The sequence below is a fragment of the Triturus cristatus genome, chromosome 3_2 (genome assembly GCF_964204655.1).
Source record: "Triturus cristatus chromosome 3_2, aTriCri1.1, whole genome shotgun sequence".
Taxonomy (NCBI): domain Eukaryota; kingdom Metazoa; phylum Chordata; class Amphibia; order Caudata; family Salamandridae; genus Triturus; species Triturus cristatus.
Window position 1 is genome coordinate 146,148,380 of NC_140584.1, and position 22,897 is coordinate 146,171,276.

Consider the following 22,897-nt stretch of genomic DNA (forward strand, 5'->3'; position numbering starts at 1 on the left):
CAATTCGCATCAAAATTCAACATGATCTTTTTTCCAGTCCACGGATGGGTAACAAATCTGCCACTTATAACATTGATACAGTGTGAACAATTCGAACATTTTGTCATGCCTTTAAAAACTATTTCAGAACCAGCTGTGGTGCGATTCAAAATTTCTTTTAAGTTATTAGATCTTTTGTAAGCAAATAAGGGTAGTTCTGAAAAAATTCCTTTGAAATCAGATTCTATTTGCAACAAGTCCCATCTATGTAAAATACTTTTTTTAACTGAATCAGAGTTAATAGAAAAAGTCGATACAAATACTTCACGGTTAGGTCCTTGTGGTTTATCTTGCTTTCGTAGTAAAGCCTCACGACTTTTCGTCGATGATCTAGTTTCGGCTTCATCAATCACTTTCAAGGGGTAACCCCTCGCTAAAAATTTATTTCTAGAGTCTTGAATAGTCTGCACGCATGACTCCGGGTTAGACGAGATACGTCTAATCCTTAGAAATTGTGAAAACGGAAGGTGTCTTTTCAATGACCATGGGTGAAAGCTGTGGTATTGCAGGGCATTGTTGCGATCAGTGGGTTTTTTAAACACAGATGTCTCAATGGTATCTTCCAATCTGTTTAGTACAACATGTAGATAAGCAATGCTCTGAGAATGAATAGAATGAGTGAACTGAATCCTCGGGTTAATCTCATTCAGTTTATGAATTTGCAATTCAAGTTCACATTGTGTACCATGCCAAACAATTAGGATGTCGTCAATGTAGCGACGATATAAAATGAGCCTTGACGACCAAAGTGGATCAGAAAGAATGTTCTCAGATTCGAATTTGAGCATGAAGATGTTGGCGTAGCTGGGCGCTCCAGAAAAGCCCATGGATGTACTGTTAGCTTGAAGATAAAATTGCCCCTTCCATTGGAAGTAGCTGTGGTACAAACAGAAATGCAAAAGTTCAACTAAAAACACCTTGTGAGCCCTAATGGGATCATGCCTCAATAAGGCCCATTCAATGGCATCAATGCCCTCGTCGTGGGGAATCGAAGTGTACAGTGCCACAACGTCAATTGTACACAATAGGATATCTGATGATTTAGAAATCTTGATATCATTCAAAATATTACGTAAGTGAGTGGTGTCTTGGAGATACGATGGACTTGACTGCACAATTGGCTGAAGGAAGGTATCAAGATACCGTCCTAATGGATCATGTAGTGACCCGCATCCGGAAACAATCGGTCTCAACGGGGGGTCAGTGACGTTCTTGTGAATCTTAGGTAACATGTATAGGGAAGGTCTACGGGGAAATCGTGTATATAGAAACTCCCTAGTTTTATTACTAATCCAAAGCATGTCAACAGCATGCTGTAGAATAGAATCAAGTAAAGATGAAAACGAGCCCGTTGGGTCTTCAGTTAACGGGATGTAAGTGGAGGAGTCTTGTAACATTAAAAGAACTTTTTGTTCATAATGATTCAAATCCATTACAACTAACGCCCCGCCTATATCAGCCTTAGTGAAGTGTAGAGTGGTATTGTGTTTCAAAGAATTCAATGCCATTATTTCGCCTTTGGATAAGTTCAATGATTTGGGCTTGAAAGATAAACTTTTAGCAAGATCTTGTTTTACCAAGTTTTCGAACAAATCGATAGTTTTATGGGAAAAAGGTGGAACAAAAGAGCTCTTAGGTTTAAATTCAAGATACCCATCCTCATGAGCAGAATCCGAAGTAGTGTCAATGGTAGAAAAAAAATATCGAAGTCGGAGTTTTCTGATGAATTTGTAGAGGTCTACTTGGGACTCTAAACTCTTTCCAGAGTACGTGGGAACAAAAGAGCAACCTTTATTTAAAACCGCAGTTTGTTTTTGTGTTAAAACTTTAGAAGAAATATTAACCACTAGTGTCTCTTCCCTCGTCTCGTGGGTCCTGTTATTGCAGAATCTATGCCCTCGGCGGGCTTGACTGATGGTGTTGGTGTAGGGGGTTGATTTGAAGCTGGGCTTGTCTCTAAAAAAGAGACTTTAGAAGTACTTGGACCAGCGATCGCTGGTTCGCTTGCTTGAGACTGAGAAATTGTGGGAGCAGGTGGACAAGATAATTGAGTATCAGAAATTGATACTAAACTCTCTTCGGAAGAAGTGGTTCCTTGTTTTTGCCAACTTCTTTTTTGGGCATAGACTTCCGCCCAAGTGTACACCTCGTCTAGTTTGTAGTCAATTGTGTCTCTGCGGAATTTCCTGATCTTGCGTTCATGTATCTCTTTAGCTTAAGTGTCTAGTTTTAAATTACTGTCATCCAAAGTTTTGGAAATCTGTTTCCATTTGTGATATCAAAGTGGCTTGTAAATTCTTAATTTCAGATTCCAGTTCTACTAGAACCTGAGACAACTCTTCAACAATTAGTAGAATTAAGTCTAACGAGCACTTATTCAGAATAGCATACAATTTTTCCATGAATTTTTTATTCATGTTAAACAACATGGGTTTAATCGCTAAACATAAACCTCTTGGGATTCGACTAGCTTTATGGTACTGAATAAGAGTCGTTGCGTGCAGACGTTGGTTGATTTCTCTGCGCATTAGGTACTCAAGTTGACGAATCTGTTGTATAGTCGAACCTGAAGTGGTACCAAATGACCTGACTTCCTTGATGAGCCCATAGATGTCACTGGCTTCGGCGGATGAATACACTTTAGTGTGAGCTCTATTGTCTGTTAAATGTACTATATCATCAAACGACATTGTGCTTAACAACTTCAACAGTAGTGGTGCAAGGTGAGCTGCAAAGGCAGTGATGCGTAATAAACTATAGAAAATAGCAGCTCAGTGTGCACTCGTTTAAACTGAATTGTCAATTCCTCGATACTTAAACAAAATATCAAATAACGATACTCATCAATGTGTGCACCAGGTAGGTGGCACTGCCAGCCACCTGATTTGGACAAAAAATTGTGGATTCTAGAACAATGGCTAGAGATTCCGAGTGCACTACGAAATACCCGAAAGGGGCGTACTCACATGTAGCGATTTGTCAACAACATATTTTCAAAACATTAGTGCAAAATATTATCCAATTGAAACCAATAATTTCTGAAATGCAACACTGTAAAGAGAGGACACAATAATCCAAATAATTCAAAAAAAGTTCAGGAAAAGTTGAAGTCTTCTGCCTTTATTCTTGGTGTGTGCAGATAGCTTCTCATGTACGATAAACAGAACGTTGCTTGTAGTCAGCAATGATGCATTATGAAAGCTTCACATAATAACAGAAAATCCCAATGCATTTCGGGCTATAGATTGATCCCTTCATGCAGGACGATAAGCACGCTCCCCAGCTGCTGTTGATTTATACTAAATCGGACCTTCTATGTCCACACGGGTGTTGATTTTTTTCGAATTTTGAGCTTCTTTGTGGCAGTGGGACTTTACTTGTGTTTGTTTCACGGTGGATTCTTTCTTCCTCTCTTAAATTGATGGAATGTTCATAATATATCAATCCCTGGCTCCTGTCGAGTCCACAATAAGTAAAGTTCATCATTGAAGGCATGTTCTCGTATTTGCAAATCACATATGATTATTGTTTATATCCGTAGATTCCCCTGATGAAGGGCTCAATCTATAGCCCGAAATGCATTGGGATTTTCTGTTATTATGTGGCGCACAAACTTCTGCCATGCACCGGCACAGGCACCCTTGCACCATGGTGCAAGCATGCCTGCATCGTGGGGAGATTGTTTATGAGCAGGAAGGGTTTCCTTCCTGCACATAAACAATCAGAAATTACATTAGCACACATAGAACTTGCAAAACATCATTATTTTACTAATTATTTATGTGCAGGAAGGGACACTTCTGAACATAAACAATCACCAGAGGTGATTTCCTCTTTCTATGTGTGCTGCAAAATGGAGCACGCATAGAAAGAGGGAAAAATGAGGCGATATGAATACATTTCTCCTCGTTTCGCCTCACTACGCATAGCATTCAGACGCATTTCCAGATTTACGATTTCTTGTAAATCTGGAAATGTGTCTGGTTCCAAGGGTGTTGCGTGGGAACACCCACGGCAACATCCATGGAACGCCCATTTCATGCAAAGAGCTGCATGCAAAGGGGCCATATTTACAAGAACAGGAAAAGTCACGCAGGTTGGCTTTTCCTGCCTTGTAAATACGGGGTACTAAAATGCACCGCCGGTGCGTCACAAAAGGTGATGCACCGGTGGCACAAGGTGCTTGTAGATCTGCACCTCAGTTTGTACTTGCAAACAGTATTTGAGTAGAAAGATAGAAGATCTTTACATTTACAAAACAATAATTAGCAGTTTGGCTTCAGATGCTCCAGACTGAGACCTTCACTGCCTGGCTGCTGTCCTGTCAAACCTCATCTTCCTCACTGCTGAAAAGTAAAAAGCGACAACAGGGGGCTTTTTGTGTTCATTTTCAAGCCTTCGCAGAATCCTCAATTCATTGCAGTGTGAGCAGAATTGCTGGAACAGGGTCAGAGTGATATTGCTGCCTGATCTGTATGTAGACAGCTGCATGAGCCTCACAGAAAGTCAGCGCCCTGGGCGTGGGCCCAGCTCACCCATGCTAAAAGCTGGCCCTGAAAATGCTCACTTAGAAGAAACTCAGTTCATGGTATGCACTATTCTAGAGTAATATGCTGCATGAAAAACTATAGAAACACAACGTATTAAAACAAAACAAATAATCAGGTATAATTAGGCTATCTGGTTTTAGGTTTAAACCTATAATAACTGATAAAACCCCACCAAAAGGAAAATAGCCATCACCGGTGTAAACATATAAACACTGAAAAAACACCTTCGCAACCACAAACTAAGTGCCATTCAAAGAAATGAAAAGATGAGTGAAAGAGTCATTCTTATGTCTTCCTGAAGGGGCCAATACAATGCAACTTTGTTATACAAGGCAGCAGCAAGAAAGACTGGGCTAGCATTAAGCTGCTTGAGTTTTGTTGTTTAGGGATGTTACTAAAATATTGTCTCTTCTACCTTATGCTTTTTTCAGGTTTGTGGTATTTGGTCTAAAGATGCAGTGTTTCGAAGCATGTTTTAGGTCTGATTTTGTTGTTTTAAAAACTGTAGAGAATCAGGAAATATCAAAATTATATTTGATATTTTGGCTACATTTGATTTCACTGATAGGTAAAATGGCTGGTTTCATAAGAATCTTTCCCAGTATGTACCATCACATTTACCCACAGACAGAGAATTTGTGAAATCCTTTGATACATCAGCCCCCATTTCTAGCGAGTCAGTATTGATTGTAGGTAAATTGCCAAACACCCCAGGCTTTGAACATTCAATGCAAGGTGTAGTGACAGGTATATGTGAAAAGAATGTTGTCACCAAGCATCTGAGATAGTGGTGAAAACATGACACCAGACGTTGGTAAACATGAAACGCAGTGTCACTTGGAATGCTGCTGGAAACACTTCCTACCAAGTTCAATAGAGATTGGAGTGATAATGTTTGTATTTGCAGTAATTCAGCTATGCAGATGAAAAATTTATAAGATGACCTGTCAAAATCGCTACCTGACCTGAAGTGCTTCCCTGTAAGAGATCCTTGTCACTTGCTAGATGGTATACTGAAAGCATCTATACAATCTTCAGAGTTAATGAAGAATGCCATTGACTTTGTAGTCTATTCTGGTAAACTGTTACGTTATGCCCGGGAACTAAAATGCAAATATTTCTCATTTTGTGCTTTATGTGGCATCAAAGAAAGAGTCATCCTAACTGTGTCATTTAGCCGGTGGTTCTTAGTCCTGGAGGTTGTGAATGCCATATGTGGCGACCGTTTATGGAATTTTTGATTAGTGATGATGAGAAAGGCAAGAAATGTCATGATCTTTGGCCACATATTGAGTGTGATGTGAAAAATGTACAGTTTACTGCATGCTTAGGTTTTTACAGGAAAACATGACTGCTTTAGTGGACTTAATCAAAATACTAAGGCCCGATTCACAGAACTAACTTAAGATAAAATCCTAAACTTACTACTTTTGGTATTCACAGAATGCACTTACTACTTTTGGTATTCACAGAATGGATTTACGACTACTAACTTTACGTCCGCACTCGGGCCAGAGATTCCAGCCTGAAGGTGGAAATTCCGGCTCGGAGGTGGGACTTCCGGCCAGCAGGTAGGGATTCTGGCCCCGAGGTGGGGATTCTGGCCCAGAGGTGGAGATTTCGGCCATGGCTAAATCTCAACCACCGGCCGGAATCCCCGCCTCCAGGCCGGAATCCCCACCTCCGGGCCGGAAGTCCCACCTCCGGGACGGAAGTCCCACCTCCGGGCCGGAATTTCCGCCTCCGGGCCGGAATCTCCGGCCCGAGTGCGGACGTAAAGTTAGTAGTCGTAAATCCATTCTGTGAATACCAAAAGTAGAAAGTGCATTCTGTGAATACCAAAAGTAGTAAGTTTAGGATTTTGTCTTAAGTTAATTCTGTGAATCGGGCCCCTAGAGTCTGAAAACACCCTAGTCTACCAAGTGTTCAGCGTTATTGGTGTAAATGTGAAACATCTCCTTGAGAGTAGGCTTTGGCACTGAAACATGCTCCATGTTACAATTCGTGCTACTTGGTAAGCAAAGAAATGTTGAGGAGTAATTCAGGAAATTTTATTTTACAGTCTATGGTAAATGACTTGCGATGATGCATAGAAATGTCCCTTAACCAACCATGGCATTTGAAGTCAATGAAGCCTCGCTGAGGTAATCTGCACAAGTTCTAGATCCCTTCTGAATTTTCTCCTGGCTTTGAAAAGTACTGCTTCATTTTTGACTGCTTCAATAACTGAGGGCATATGTGCCCAATTCAACGCATATGTTGCAGAACATGTCCTAGACAAACACAATCTTAAGGTGCACCAGTATTGGCATGGAAAGCTATATCATTGGCCAGAGTTAGCTAATTGTGTACTGGCTGTTTTGACTTTGCCTGTCTCAAGTGTCAATGTTTAGAGGGCCTTTTCACAGATAAACATTTACATAGGAAGAAAGAGCAAGCACGGATGACCAAAGACTCATTAAAGAAGTATTGTATGGTGTACTACAATAAGTTTGATTTGTAAAAATGTATTTGGACCTCATATACCCTGTACACATGCTATCTATACACATGCAGTATCAGTGCAGAAAGCAAGCAATAATTAAAAGTAAAACATTCCATAAACACCGGGAAAACACTGTTTCTGTTGTTTTTAACGGCACGAAAATGTGTATCCACTGATAACCACTGTTTTTTTAAGGTATTGAAAAAACCCCACCAGAATTTACCAAAAATAGAAACTGAAAACAGGAAAGCCTAGGTATAATGTTGTATATAAGATGTGAAATGTAAACAGGGATTGCATCACTGACACACAACACCTTCAGCATTTTTATAGTCATCGTTTAGCAATCAATCACTCTTTTTGCCAGTGAAGTTAAGGGCTTGACAGAGGAGCCAGTGAGGAGCCAGTGAGGGTCATGTTATGTAGTGTTTTTTTTATGTTATTAATTACTGCCGAGTCTGAAACACAGCAGGTTCCGGCCCACTAAAAGCCCTGCTTGCAAGTTAAACATATCGACAAACTGTGGAGTCAGTTCTTCGGAAGTTAAACTGGTGGAATCAAGTGCTTTTGGGATCGTGAAGGGTAACCGGTGGGGGTGCCGCTGCTAAGAACCTGTCTAATTTAGGGGCATATTATCAAGAAACATGGGCTTCTATTGGAATTCTCTGTGGCATATTATCAAGCCCATTATCGCTGCTTTAGCGGCCGTTTTCTGCCGCTAAAGCGGCGATAATTTTAGTGCCGTGCTTGATAATATGCCCCTTAGATTGTAATGTCTTGCTTTTCCCCTAGAGTAAATGGAAGGCTGCAGCCAAGGTAAGAGGTGAACTTTGTTGAGTGATGTCACGGAGGTGGTGGGGGAGGGGCTTCAAAGGTGGATGAGGTTACTGTGAACTATTCAAGGTATTTATTTAATTGACATTCACGGAAATAACCACATCATTAACAAAACCCTGTAATCATTTATCTGACTCCATCCTTAGTGACATAACCAGTGACTTCTACACCCACATTCTTTCCTACTGGACCAACCTGATAAACCTTTTCCTTAACCAAGGCTCCCTTCCTGTTGTCCTTAAAACAGGACAGGTTACCCCACTTCTTTAAAAAACCCTCTGCTGAGGTGAATAACCTCAACAACTTCTGCCCTGTCACCAACCTCCCTTTTCTTGCGAAAATCACAGAAAGCTGTGTAGCGAAGCAGCTTTCCCATCACATCAAGAATAACAACCTCCTTGACGAATTCCAATCTGGTTTCAAGCAAGGCTGTATCACTGAAACAGCCCTGCTTCAACTGATCAATGATGCCCTGCGTATACTTGATTCCGGTGACTCTTGTCTCTTCTTGACCTATCTGCAGCTTTTGACACTATCAACCACAACACTCTTCTGAATTTCTGAATATTTTAAAACAAAGAATGGGGTTTGAAGGCACAGTGCTTAAATGGTTTGATTAATTCCTTTTGGACAGATCTCAAATGATCAAAATAGGAAACGCTCTCTCTACTTCAATGACTGTAGTACAAGGCATCCCTCAAGGCTCTATCATCGCACCCACTTTGTTCAATCTTTACATGGAAGCATTGGGAAATCTCCTTATAAAAGCTGGGGTCCACTATCACCTCTATGCAGATGACACCCAAATCTACCTTAAGGTGTCTTCCGCATAGGACATGTCAATCATCAACACCTCTCACAACTCCATCCAAAATTGGATGTCAATTCATCAACTTATTCTGAATCCTTCCAAAACGGAATTCCTTCTTCTCTCTAACTCTCTCTCTCCTCCTCCTATTCAATATTGGATGGACAATCTGAACTTACTTAACAACAAACCTAATATTGTCGACAGCGCTAAATCCCTAGGTGTCATACTTGACAAAAGGTTAAACCTACACTTCCATATCAATACCATCGCCAAGAACGCACCTTACCAACTGCGCCTTACCAAGGAGGGTTAGGCGTTTGTTTCCTGTGCAAGACCAAAAAAACTTGGTCTAATAATTGGTTCTCACCAGATTGCACTACTGCAACTCTCTCCTTGCTGGCCTCCCAAAACCCACCATTCCGCTCTTAATCCGTCCTCCATTCAGCGACACGTTTCGTATATGGGGCCAAAAGATTTGATCACATCACTCCCATACTGTCTTCTCTTTGCTGGCTTCCCATCAAAGCAAGGTTAATTTACAAGACTGCCTGTATTACCCACAAAGCCTTGCACACTTCCACCCCTCGCTACCTGGCAAATAAACTCAAAATCTAAGGCGGCTCTAGACCTTCCCGCAATGCTGAAAAACTACTGCTTGAGCCCCCTACTTTCAAAAGGGAAAGATGTATGGATCAATCCTTCTAAGGCAATGGGGCTAAAATCTGGAACTCACCTCCTCCAACCCTCCGAACCACAGCCACTATCAGGACCCTCAAAACAGATCTTAAATCTCTTCTTTTCGTAAGACACTTCCTGGCCTAATTTAACTCTCTCTTATGTCCCTCAAGGCTGCTTGGCATTCATTTGAACGCAAGGCTGTAAATGTGTCTTCTTTACCTGTATTAACCTAATTCTTTTACCTCTTATTTTATCGTTACGTTTTTTAATTACCCTGAATATATTTGTAACCTGTTAGTGTATAATTCCCCTTTTGTAATGTACTTGGGGCCATATTATCAAGAACGGCAATAACATTATCGCCGCTTTAGCGGCAGGAAACTGCCGCTAAAGCGGCGATAAAGGGCTTGATAATATGCCCTAGAGAATTCCAATGAAAGCCCAGGTTCTGGTGTGTGTAGTGTCCTCCGACGTCGGGTAGCGGTATAGTCTACCCGCGTCGGAGGTGAGGAACGAGCGCTGACGCATGACATCATGCGCTGGGTATAAATAAAGGGGCGTGGCCCGCAATCGGCAGTCGGGACCACGCTGGAAACCACATCGTGTGTCCGAGTGCATTACTGCGCGATGCAGCGTGCTAGCCACGAGGTCTCTGGCATATAGGCCATTACACTGGCGACGAGGGGCAGAAACGACCCCATGCTATGGTGCTGACAGCCACCTCCTCGTGCACCACTGCTGTGCCCTCGACCCTGGCTCCTTTGCTGTCTCGCCTGGGTGCAGCTCGCCTGCGATGACCCTAGGCAGGTTGGGAGACCCCACGCTGGGCCCATCTCCTCGGGGGTGTGCCTGCTGATGGGTGTGTGCCTCGCACGTGGCCGGCGGAGCCTACGGAGATTCGCGCCCGGCACCCTGGTGAGCGGAGGACCCCGCTGCGAGGCCTGACACGGCCGGGACACTGAAGAGGCCCTAAGGGTGTCCATCCTGACCTCAGCCAGGCGGCTGTCGCTGTCCCAGGAAGGTAGGGAGCGCACGTGCTGCGGAGTGTATCTGCGACTGCGCCAAGATGGCGTCGATTCCCGCCATTGAGCCATTTGTGGTCGACGGCACTTCCTCCTCTCTTGCCCCACGATGGAGAGACTGGACCGATCGTCTCCAGATCTACTTCGAAGGGGCGGGCATAGCCCGAGAGCGGCGCAGGGCCCTACTTCTTCACGTGGGAGGCAAGGACATCCATCGCATTTACAAGACATTGGTGGAGGCAACACCTAAGACCTACCACACGCTTCTCAATGCCCTGAATGCGCACTTCGAGCCGATGGCGAACAGGGACTACGAACGGTTCATATTTCGCCAGGCCAAGCAGGAAGCGGAAGAATCGCTGGACGCATTCCATGGGCGCCTGAAGGAACTGGCCAGCACGTGTGGTTTTCGCGATGAACAGGAGGAGATCCGAGGTCAGATTATTCAAGGATGCTACTCGTCCAAACTCAGAGTCAACATTCTTCAGGAGGACGGCAAGCCTCTGGCGGACATCCTCACTCTGGGCCGGTCGAAAGAATTGTCGCAAGCCAGGGCGTCGCACATGGAGGCGGCGCTCCACCGCCCTGTCAAGACGGAGCAAGTCAACGCGGTGGACACGACCAACGTGGTAAGGCCCAAATCGCGCCAAAACGCAGGGAGAAAGCCGCAAGACAGGAAAAAGGGATGCGGATACTGCGGAGGCGCGCCCCATCGCCTGCAAGACTGCCCAGCAAGAGGGAAAAGATGCAGTGCATGCGGGTGGATGAACCTTTTTGCGGCAGTCTGCCGGTCCACAAAGTCACGGAAAGAGGCGGCCCAGACGGTGGCGGAAGAGCAAGACGGAGAGGACATGGATGATGACGCAGGGGACTACCCGGTCCACTACGTGTTCGCGGTAGACCAACCACGACGGAAGAGACGACGACTCCCAAGGTGCAAAGTCAAGATCCACAACCAGGACGTGAGAGCCACCATAGACACGGGGGCGTCGATCGAGCTCATGGCGGCCAATGTGTATGAACAACTAAATCCCAGCCCCCCACTGAGCAAAGCAAGAATCAGAGTGTTTGCGTATGGGCAGAAAACACCAATCCCGCTCTTGGGGTGTTTCAAGACGGAGATTTGCCACAACGATGTCAAGATACCCACCACAGTATACGTGACCCCTGAAGGAAATGGAATGCTGATCAGTGGGCAGTCAGCGGAAGAGCTGAGGCTGATATCGTTCGCCCTGGCGGTGCAGGAGGAAGAGTTAGAGGCTATCCTAGAGGAGTTCGAAGACGTCTTCAAGGGCATCGGATGCCTCAAAGGTAAAGAAGTATCCCTCCACATCGACCAGTCGGTCCAACCGGTGGCACTGAGACACAGGCGCATTGCGTTCCATTTGCGCAAGAAGGTGGAGGACGAGCTAGAGGCACTGGAGAGACAGGGGATTATTGAGAAGGTCAGCGGACCCACCCCGTGGGTGTCCCCGATCGTAGTGGCGAGAAAACCGAAGCAGCCGGGGCAGGTCCGCATCTGCGTGGGCATGCGCCTCCCCAACGCCGCAGTGAAGAGGGAGCGTCACCTAACTCCCACCATTGACGACATCCTGGGAGAACTGAACGGCGCCAGATGGTTTTCAAAGATGGACCTTAGGTCCGGATATCACCAACTGCCGCTGCACCCAGACTCTCGCTACGTCACTACCTTCTCGACACACGTCGGCCTCAGGCGGTACCGACGCCTCAACTTCGGAATCTCAAGCGCCGCGGAGGTGTTCCAAAACGCTATCCGAGAAGTCCTCAGCGGGCTGCCAGGGGTCCTGAACGTAAGCGATGATCTCCTGGTGTACGCCTCATCGATAGAAGACCACCACCGGAGGCTGCGAGGGGTCCTCCAGAGGATCAAAGAATCCGGACTGACCCTACACAGGGAGAAGTGCCAATTCCTAAAGAAGAAGATCAGTTTCTTTGGATACACATTCTCCGACCAAGGAGTCGCCCTGGACCCGGACAAGGTCAAAGATGTGCAGGACGCTCCAGCACCCTCCAACATCTCGGAAATAAGGAGTTTCCTGGGGATGGTGAACTTCTGCGGCCGGTTTGTCCCGGACTTGTCAAACCTCACGAAGCCCCTCAGGGAACTGACAAAGTCCACCACCCCGTGGCAATGGGGACCAGAACAGGAGCAAGCCTTTAAGGACACCAAGGCGGCGTTGTCGGCTGATACCACCCTATCATATTTCAATCCGGCACGGCCCACCAATGTGGCAGTGGACGCCAGCCCGTATGGGCTAGGAGCAGTCCTCGCACAGCTGCAGGAGAATGGTGAGTGGGCCCCGATAGCCTATGCGAGCCGCTCTTTGACGGACACAGAACAGAGGTACTCGCAGATCGAGCGAGAAGCGATCGCCATCCATTGGGCCTGCCGACATTTTCACGTCTACGTGTACGGCAATCCATTCACCGTGTCCACGGACCACAAACCCCTCATCCCCCTGTTTCAGGGATCGGCATCAAAACCCCCGCCGCGGATCGAAATGTGGATCCTTCAGCTACAGGAGTACGACTACACAGTAGAGTACAAGCCGGGCTCCTCGAATCCCGCGGACTACCTCTCAAGACATCCCAGAGTAGCCACTAAAGCGGAAGAGGAGGATGCCGAAGACACGGAAGAATATGTCCGGATGGTATCAGAGAGATCCCGGCCATTGCCCATGAGCCTCGACACGATCGTAGCAGCCACCCAGGAGGACGAATGTCTGCAACTAGTCCTGACGGCCGTTCAGTCACATGACTGGCGCCCCATCCAGTCCTCCATGGCCAGACGAACGCTGCAAGCCAAGGCCATCCTGGAGTCGCTCACGCGGGTCAAGGATGAACTCTCGGTTGACACCAGCGGGTGTCTTCTTCGGGGCCCGCGACTGGTGATCCCATCCAGTCTGACCCAGCAAGCAGTAGACCTGGCACACCGGGGCCATCAAGGCATGGTGAAAACAAAGAGTCGGCTGAGAGCCAAGGTATGGTTCCCGGGGATGGACCCTATGGTGGAGCGAACGGTCCGAACATGCTCCTGGTGCCAGGCGTCAGGTCAGCCGGAGCATCCCCACCCCGTCATCACCGAGGAAAACCCGCAACGACCGTGGGAGAAGGTGAGCGCAGATTTTGGGCACCTCCCAGATGGACGCTATGCCCTGGTGATCATCGACGACTACACAAAGTACCCGGAGGTCGAGGTGGTGGGAAGCCAGACCGCCGCGGAGGTCATCACAAAGTTCGAGAAGACTATCGCCACGCACGGAATATTTGAAGTGGTCAAGACGGACAACGGCCCACCCTTCCAAGGGCAAGAATTTGCGGACTATCTAAAGGAGTGGGGAATCCACCACCGGAAAGTGACCCCGCGCTGGCCTCAAGCCAATGGGGAAGCGGAGAGGTTCATGCGGACCCTCAACAAAGTGGTACGCATTGCGCACGCCGAAGGGTCGCCGCTCGAGAGGGCCATCTACAGCTTCCTGAGAGAATATCGGCTGACGCCTCATCTCACGACAGAGACAGCCCCGGGACCGGCGAGCATGGGCAGAATAGTGCGAGACACCATCCCGCATCACCCAAGCTGGATTCCGCCTCAGATCGACGCGGGGAAGGTTCTAGCCAATAGGACCCACACCAATGAACAGGCCAGTGCCGACCGGGGAGCCCGGATGTCAACCATTCAAGTTAGAGACAGAGTCTATCTCAAGGACAGGTATCCTGGGAGCAAATTCGGGCTCCCCTTTGAACACAAACCTTGGACAGTAGTCCGCCGAACTGGAACTCTGGTCACCGCGAGGCGAGGGACCGAGGAGGTAACCAGGAACGTATCGTTCTTCAAAAGAGTGCACCCCGGGACCTCAGACCAGCATCCGTCGGAACGCCAGGGCGACTGGCCGAGTCAGCTGCCAGCGGATGGAGGGTCAGAAGGGAGTCAGGGGCCCACCCCCTCCGATCACGAGGATCACCCAGACCAGAGTGCGACGTCGCCGCCAGGAACACCAGGCGGGAGGTCGCCCAGCCCTCAGGAGCGGTCCCCAGGGGGCGCAGCCTCGCAAGGAGTGGTCCCGACAACACCATCAGTGCGGGGACAGCAGTCTGGATACAGCCTGAGAAGAAATCCGGCGCCGTCCTCCCAGCTGGCTGACTTCCTGGTGTGACGGACCTGGGACTGGAATTCCAGTGACTGGTAACAGACCTACTAGGTCAAAATGTTTATTGTTTGTTTTGATAAAGGTTAGAAGGAATGTAGTGTCCTCCGACGTCGGGTAGCGGTATAGTCTACCCGCGTCGGAGGTGAGGAACGAGCGCTGACGCATGACGTCATGCGCTGGGTATAAATAAAGGGGCGTGGCCCGCAATCGGCAGTCGGGACCACGCTGGAAACCACATCGTGTGTCCGAGTGCATTACTGCGCGATGCAGCGTGCTAGCCACGAGGTCTCTGGCATATAGGCCATTACAGTGTGAAGGACCACAAACCTGGGCTTCTATTGGAATTCTCTAGGGCATATTATCAAGCCCCTTATGGCCCCATGGTTCTATTGCAAAGCGCTCTGACACCTTTGGGTAAAGTTCGAGCTATATAAAACTGCATTAAAAAAAATCACTCAAATTTTACGACAAAGCAAAAACGTTCCTAAACACTAGGTGGCAGTGTTACCTCATATTAAAAACCGCAAGAGACGGAAACAATGTTGAACTGTTCTCAGAATCTTAAGACATCCATTTTCGAATAAACCCATCAAACTTCCGAATTGCTGTTCCAGCAAGCAGTGCCAACATCCCACGGTGACGTCGCTTAAACGGAAATACACAGCGTAAAAAAGGTAGGGGTATAATGGCGTTTAAAGAGAAAAGAAATTTAAAACAAAAAGAAAAACTACGCACGACACATTAAAATCGAGGCATTACAGCAATAGGCAATTTGTTTCCTTTATTCGTAAAATACTTGTTTCACAGATCCACATCAGCCCAATCAGCATTACAGAACTCAGCTGGCCATTCAAGGCAGTCTTTATTTGTCGCCCAAATCCCATTTCTATAAAAAGGGAATCAAATGCCTGGATTTACTTTTAGCAGCAACTTCTGGCAGCAGGGCCTAGATTTTTACAATTCACAATCAGCGAAAAAGGAAACATCTTCTCTACAAGCTAAAATTTCACTGAAGGGGCTCTTTGGTTGGCCGGAGGCGGGATTTGTAATTAAAACGTCGTAGTCCGCAGAAGCTTTCTAATTCCGTTGTTCTGCAGAGCGACTTGGCATTAATTGCGCTGTACTTTTTTTTTTTTATATCTTTTTAAATGTTAAATGGAAGCGTTTATCTGCCAATTAAAACTGCAGCCAAGTTTGAAGTTGACTTGTTCTTCGGGCTCCGACTAACTCCTGCAGCTGGGCTCCTGACAGTCAGGCTTGTTCACACCCACAGGCTCGCTTTTCTCTGGTTCCCTCTATTACCGAGTCAGCTTGTGTCAGTAGCTTGGCAAGATACGTTTGCCTATGCCTACGCTGCCACGCAATTACATAAAAAAATAAAAAGGCTACAATACTTGTGTCCGCGTGTTCAAAGAATATTAGTCCCCGGCAGGGCCAGAAAATTGTTAGGACTAGGAAATGTTTTGAAATATGGTGAAAGGATGCCATGTACCTGTAGTGTCGTGGGTCCTAGGCCCACATTGTAGCAAAGAAGGACACAGCAACAAGGGTGTTGGGGATAACTGGAGTGAGGGTGTGTGCGCCCAGCTTCCTTTTATTAGCCGAGGCACCTGACTGATGACGTCTATGGCTGTGGTGGAAGTGTAGGCAGCGGCTGCCCATGCAGGTAAGAGCTGTGGCGCTGGGTCAGGGGGATTCAACAGATGACTACGAGGGAAAATCAAATAAATAATACAGTTCCCCTCCTCGTCGTCTGTCGAAATCCCCGCTCACCTGGCTCCACTGCCCCATCGCTTACCTGCACGGGCCGCCGCTGAGTGTAGGTTCAGCCCTTGGGAGTAGGGCAGCAGTTATGTGCCCTCAAGACACTCAGGGGCATATTTACATGGGGTTATCGCCCCCAAATCATCACTTTTTTTGATGCTCTAATGTGGCTTAACTCCGCCTTGTAAATAATTTGCGCTTACTTAAATTTTGATTCCATTTAGGGAATCGCAAATTGCGATTCCCTAAATGCAATGCAACTAAAAAAATTACTGCGATTTCTATTTTCAGAAACTCAAATTACCATCAACTTAAAGTTGATAGTGATTTGCGAAAACTTTGAAAAATGCAAAAGAAGTGCATTTTTCAAAGTCACATTTTACGCACACACATGCCCTTGGAGCATGTGTATGCGCAACATGTGTGAAAATTGGAATTTCAAGGGGGCAACCGGGTATCCTTTTGGAACCCTTGCACCCTTGAAATTGCATGCGCAATTTGCGAGTACCTATAGGGTACTCGCAAATTGCGCATGCATTTTCCATTCATTCCTATGGGCCTCTGGGCCCATGGGAATGAATGGGAATCAATTCCTTAATTGCAACTCGCAATTTGCGACTCGCAATTAAGGAATTTTAAAGAATCCAATTTTTTTTGCGATTCCTACATGCATTTACCGATTTCTAAATAGCGAATCGGTAAAATTTGCTATTTAGAAATTGCAAAATGCGGGCTTGATGCATGTGCCCCCTAGTCTTGGTAATTTCGAGATTTCTCTGCAGTTTGATGCAATGCAAACTTGGCTCAAGGGCGTTAGAGTGCTTCACAAGAGATTCAGACTAGTTACACATTTTTAGGCAAGTGATTTGCCCAGAACCAAAGGTCTGAATTTAAACCTGGGACCTGGCTCCCAAGTTCCAGACACCTGGTATCCGATTCCACAGTTCAAAAGTTGGAAGCTCTACTCACAGGCCACAACTCCTCCTATTGATTTAATTCAAGAATAATCTGATGCCTCGTTACTAACCTGTAAATGCACACATTTGCTTATAAGATGGATTGGAATGCAGCCCAGAAGGATGAACGTCGGAGTGAACACTTTACTGATCTTCTTACAAAACAACCCAAGTGGTATGCAAAAACACCAAGATTCCAAACCCAGTTGTCAACCTTAAGGTACCATTCACTTGAACAGTTATGGCCTTCCATACTCCCTTCTGATTTCTGGTCTGTGTTCTTACGTCCCCCTTTACCCATTTGTCCCATCAGTCAAAGCGACCAGTCTTACCGCTTAATCTTTTCCTTACCTGGGGCAGTTAAGTAGTGTATGTGTTTTCTGAGGTAGCCTTTAGTAAATTATTCTTCCTGCTTTTCTTATATTGGCATTAAAATATAAAATTGGGTTAACATTTTGAATAGTGCAGCATTGTGAAACTGAAAAAATAAGTATCGCTGCCAAGCTCTTAAAATCGATTCTTAGCAAATGCCATTTGGCATTCCTGTTTTGCTCGGTTTTGGAAACTGGAACCATCCATTTGTGGGGCTCCACTGCCTCACTGTAAAAACTGAGCCAGACAAATATGGGCATTACTGCCTTGTTGTGTCTTTGAGGCATCTACTGGTACCCCTCATGGGTATGTACAGGAAGAAGCAGAACATAGTTAACATTATCACCTTTTTTTTTTTTTACAAAGGTTTCAAACGAAAGGGGTGAAATTAAAGCTGTATCACATAAATCTAAAACAGAATGTGAAGTGTCAATGTGCTTTCAACAGACAAACAAAGAGGCAGTCATAATGATACGTTTACTTAGTGTTGATTGGATGGCGATACTGATCCTTGTCAACTTTTGGAAAAGAGGACAAATTTGCTTGAAACTCGAAAGTTACTACTTCTCCAGCAAAAACAGGATATATCATCATTCAAGTTTCCTCTCAGAAAAATAGCAGATCAGAACTAAACATGTTCTGCAGATGTTTTATGCAAATGGTCATTCTAAAGCTATAGCAAAGCAGTGGAAGGTGTTCTCTGTGTACATCGTACACTGTTCCGATCAAGTGACACTGGAAATCTGATCAGCAAGATATACAATAAGTGGTATGATATTAGAAAATTTGTTGCCGATAACTGTGGCAAAAAACTTGACTTTGCTGTTATATGTGCAGAGAATTTCATTAGGTCATGCACTAGCTCACAACCTTAAATTAAGCAGCAACTGTGTAACGCCAATAAAGTTCAAGCAAAATGAAACTCTGAAGCCTTATTAACTGCATTTCTCATTATTGTACCCAGTGGTAAAGAGGATCTTCCTCTTCGAGGACATCATTCCTTTGGTGGCACATTTATTGTGAGAATGCTCTGGGCCATTCCTTCCAATTCATCTCTGCTCAATAGACCTTTTTAGTAGCCTGAGAGGAAAAGGGGTTTACAACAGTTTAAACCTTAAAGTAAAATGTGACAATTCGGACCACACAATAAAAGTCTGAGCCAGCACCTTGTAGTTAAGGGTTTATTACAAACTGAAATCTAGACTAATATAAATCAATCTCGAGAACATACTATAACAAAACAGGATTATCAAATGAAGACCAAAGCGGTGTACAATATTGGTCCTCAACAGCAAGAAGCATATTCGGATTTCTGTAGCAGCTATGCAGAAAATAAGGAATAGGATTTGATGACTACACAAATGGCTTTGATCCCTGTCCCCATACATGGAAAAGATTCACAACATCTAGTAAACCCTGCACTAATCTAAGGATAGGGGAAACCCTATTGACCCAAGGAAGCAAGAAAGGTATCAGCATCAGATCCTCTGCAGAAGTTCTATAGGTATGGAATCATGTATAGCATGAAGCTACACAATCGGAGGACAACATGAGAGGTCCGTACCTCTCCAAGTCTAAAGGAAATGTGACTAAACCCAAGGTTCACTAATTAAAATGCACAAAGAACATTAGAGAAATATGACCTCATATGTATCATAGTACTTTTCCAGTTCCCAAGAAATAACTTGGCGCCTTGAATACTATTCCCATATTACAGTCTTTGCTTCCAAGGCATTCTTGGATTCCTTCCTTCATCTGATTGTACCAACTGGTAAGACTCCCTTTATTCCTCATCGCCTCACTATCTCTGAAAGACAATGTGCTTTTAACTAACTAATGAATGTCTTTAGTCGGCACCTGCTAAGGAGAAAACCTGCAGAAAAACAACTTTCACGTTAGCATTAAATATCTCAACTGTATGCTTAAGGCCCACAATTACGCTAACGTAACAGATTTCTTTAAATGCATATTAGTTCTGGAACCTGCATATAAATTATACTGTACTCATAAGAGTATATGTGGCACAATAAACTAATACATGTTTTTTTTATCAAAAACAACTGGTCACAATTTATAAAGAAACCATTGAACACACATATGTAAGTCTATCCATACCTATTCTTTATGTGTCCTTTCTGCAGTAAATAGCAATTAATTTGATTACTGTTTATCATTACTGTTTATCACATTCTGGTTCCTGTACTTTCACCACTCTCTATCTTTCCACTATCCGTTTCCACTCTGGAACGTATAAATTGTCTGCACTGTTGACTCAACAATTTCCTTATTTGGAGATACTCTCTTACACTAGCTCTCGTTGGGTACCGACCGGACCCGAGACACTATCATGTTATCATGTTATCAAGTTATATTCTCCATTTGAGCTAATCATTTCTGACTATGCATTTTTTTCTGACTACTATATCTCAGATTTTATATATCAGTTGTGTTTATTCATTGTCAGATATGTGTAATTCTCATATATTTTTCTGTTGATTAACCCTAGGTATCGCACTTGTCCCCCCTTCCACGTATCAAATTGGGCCCTGATGAAGGTGTGACCCCGGTCTGGGTCGTACACCGAAACGCGCTTTGGCGCTTGTACTCCTGGCACTATAGCATTCCAATTGTATGTCCTCCACCTTGATGAAACCTTGGTTCATTTCCCATACAATCACCTTATTGGAATTTGGCCATTTCTACTGTTTTAGACCTTTTGAAGTGTGAAGAATGATTGTAGGTATGTGTGTGCTGAATGTTGAGCGGGACTTGTTGCTATCTTTGATATATCAATACTGTGTATTGTCTCTCCATGTGTTTAAGTCTACTAATTGTTTCTAAACTTAAAAAAAGTACCAAAAGTATCAGATAACATAAACGTTTTAGTGTACATAAATTAAAAAAGAATATAATAAATCAGAAATTTAGATTTTTGTATCCAGTCATATTGTCCTATTTCTTTGTTTTATCTATTTTGTGATGCAAGTCAGATTATGATTTAGTTCATATTTAGTGTTTTTTTGTAGAGGGACCTATGTTGTAGGCCCTTTCATATTTGTATGAGGGTGGGTTTCCTTTCGTTATTTACAAAGACTCCCTTTATTCCTCATCGCCTCACTATCTCTGAAAGACAATGTGCTTTTAACTAACTAATGAATGTCTTTAGTCGGCACCTGCTAAGGAGAAAACCTGCAGAAAAACAACTTTCACGTTAGCATTAAATATCTCAACTGTATGCTTAAGGCCCACAATTACGCTAACGTAACAGATTTCTTTAAATGCATATTAGTTCTGGAACCTGCATATAAATTATACTGTACTCATAAGAGTATATGTGGCACAATAAACTAATACATGTTTTTTTATCAAAAACAACTGGTCACAATTTATAAAGAAACCATTGAACACACATATGTAAGTCTATCCATACCTATTCTTTATGTGTCCTTTCTGCAGTAAATAGCAATTAATTTGATTACTGTTTATCAAATTACTGTTTATCATTACTGTTTATCACATTCTGGTTCCTGTACTTTCACCACTCTCTATCTTTCCACTATCCGTTTCCACTCTGGAACGTATAAATTGTCTGCACTGTTGACTCATCAATTCCCTTATTTGGAGATACTCTCTTACACTAGCTCTCGTTGGGTACCGACCGTACCCGAGACACTATCATGTTATCATGTTATCAAGTTATATTCTCCATTTGAGCTAATCATTTCTGACTATGCATTTTTTTCTGACTACTATATCTCAGATTTTATATATCAGTTGTGTTTATTCATTGTCAGATATGTGTAATTCTCATATATTTTTCTGTTGATTAACCCTAGGTATCGCACTTGTCCCCCCTTCCACGTATCAAATTGCGCCCTGATGAAGGTGTGACCCCGGTCTGGGTCGTACACCGAAACGCGCTTTGGCGCTTGTACTCCTGGCACTATAGCATTCCAATTGTATGTCCTCCACCTTGATGAAACCTTGGTTCATTTCCCATACAATCACCTTATTGGAATTTGGCCATTTCTACTGTTTTAGACCTTTTGAAGTGTGATGAATGATTGTAGGTATGTGTGTGCTGAATGTTGAGCGGGACTTGTTGCTATCTTTGATATATCAATACTGTGTATTGTCTCTCCATGTGTTTAAGTCTACTAATTGTTTCTAAACTTAAAAAAAAGTACCAAAAGTATCAGATAACATAAACTTTGTAGTGTACATAAATTAAAAAAGAATATAATAAATCAGAAATTTAGATTTTTGTATCCAGTCATATTGTCCTATTTCTTTGTTTTATCTATTTTGTGATGCAAGTCAGATTATGATTTAGTTCATATTTAGTGTTTTTTTGTAGAGGGACCTATGTTGTAGGCCCTTTCATATTTGTATGAGGGTGGGTTTCCTTTCGTTATTTACAAAGACTCCCTTTATTCCTCATCGCCTCACTATCTCTGAAAGACAATGTGCTTTTAACTAACTAATGAATGTCTTTAGTCGGCACCTGCTAAGGAGAAAACCTGCAGAAAAACAACTTTCACGTTAGCATTAAATATCTCAACTGTATGCTTAAGGCCCACAATTACGCTAACGTAACAGATTTCTTTAAATGCATATTAGTTCTGGAACCTGCATATAAATTATACTGTACTCATAAGAGTATATGTGGCACAATAAACTAATACATGTTTTTTTATCAAAAACAACTGGTCACAATTTATAAAGAAACCATTGAACATACATATGATTTGTTTCCACTAATCCCTGGCAAATCTACTCCATTAAATACATTTTACCGCACCACCTTACAATCTAAACCTATAGAAGAATAATATCAGTGATGCTGATGTCTCTGAAAAGGAAAAACGTTAATATGCACACACACATATATGTCTCAAACAAACAATAAATGTACCTTCTATGCCTTAAGTGCACCATATCTCATAGGTATTATTTCAACACACTAGTACATAATGCCAAAGGAAAATACATATATATATGGCCTAGTCAAACGTAAAAGAATGGAGCCAAAATTATGCTACTCCAAATGCATTACAGTCTTTTCAAGCTGAATAGGATGAACATCTGGCAAGACATTTAAAATATGGACATGGCAATGTCAAATACACATCCCCAGAAATCCAAAATGAACTGATCAGTGCACGTGAAAATTATATACAAAGACAGTAGAAAGAGTAAAACAAACTTAATTAT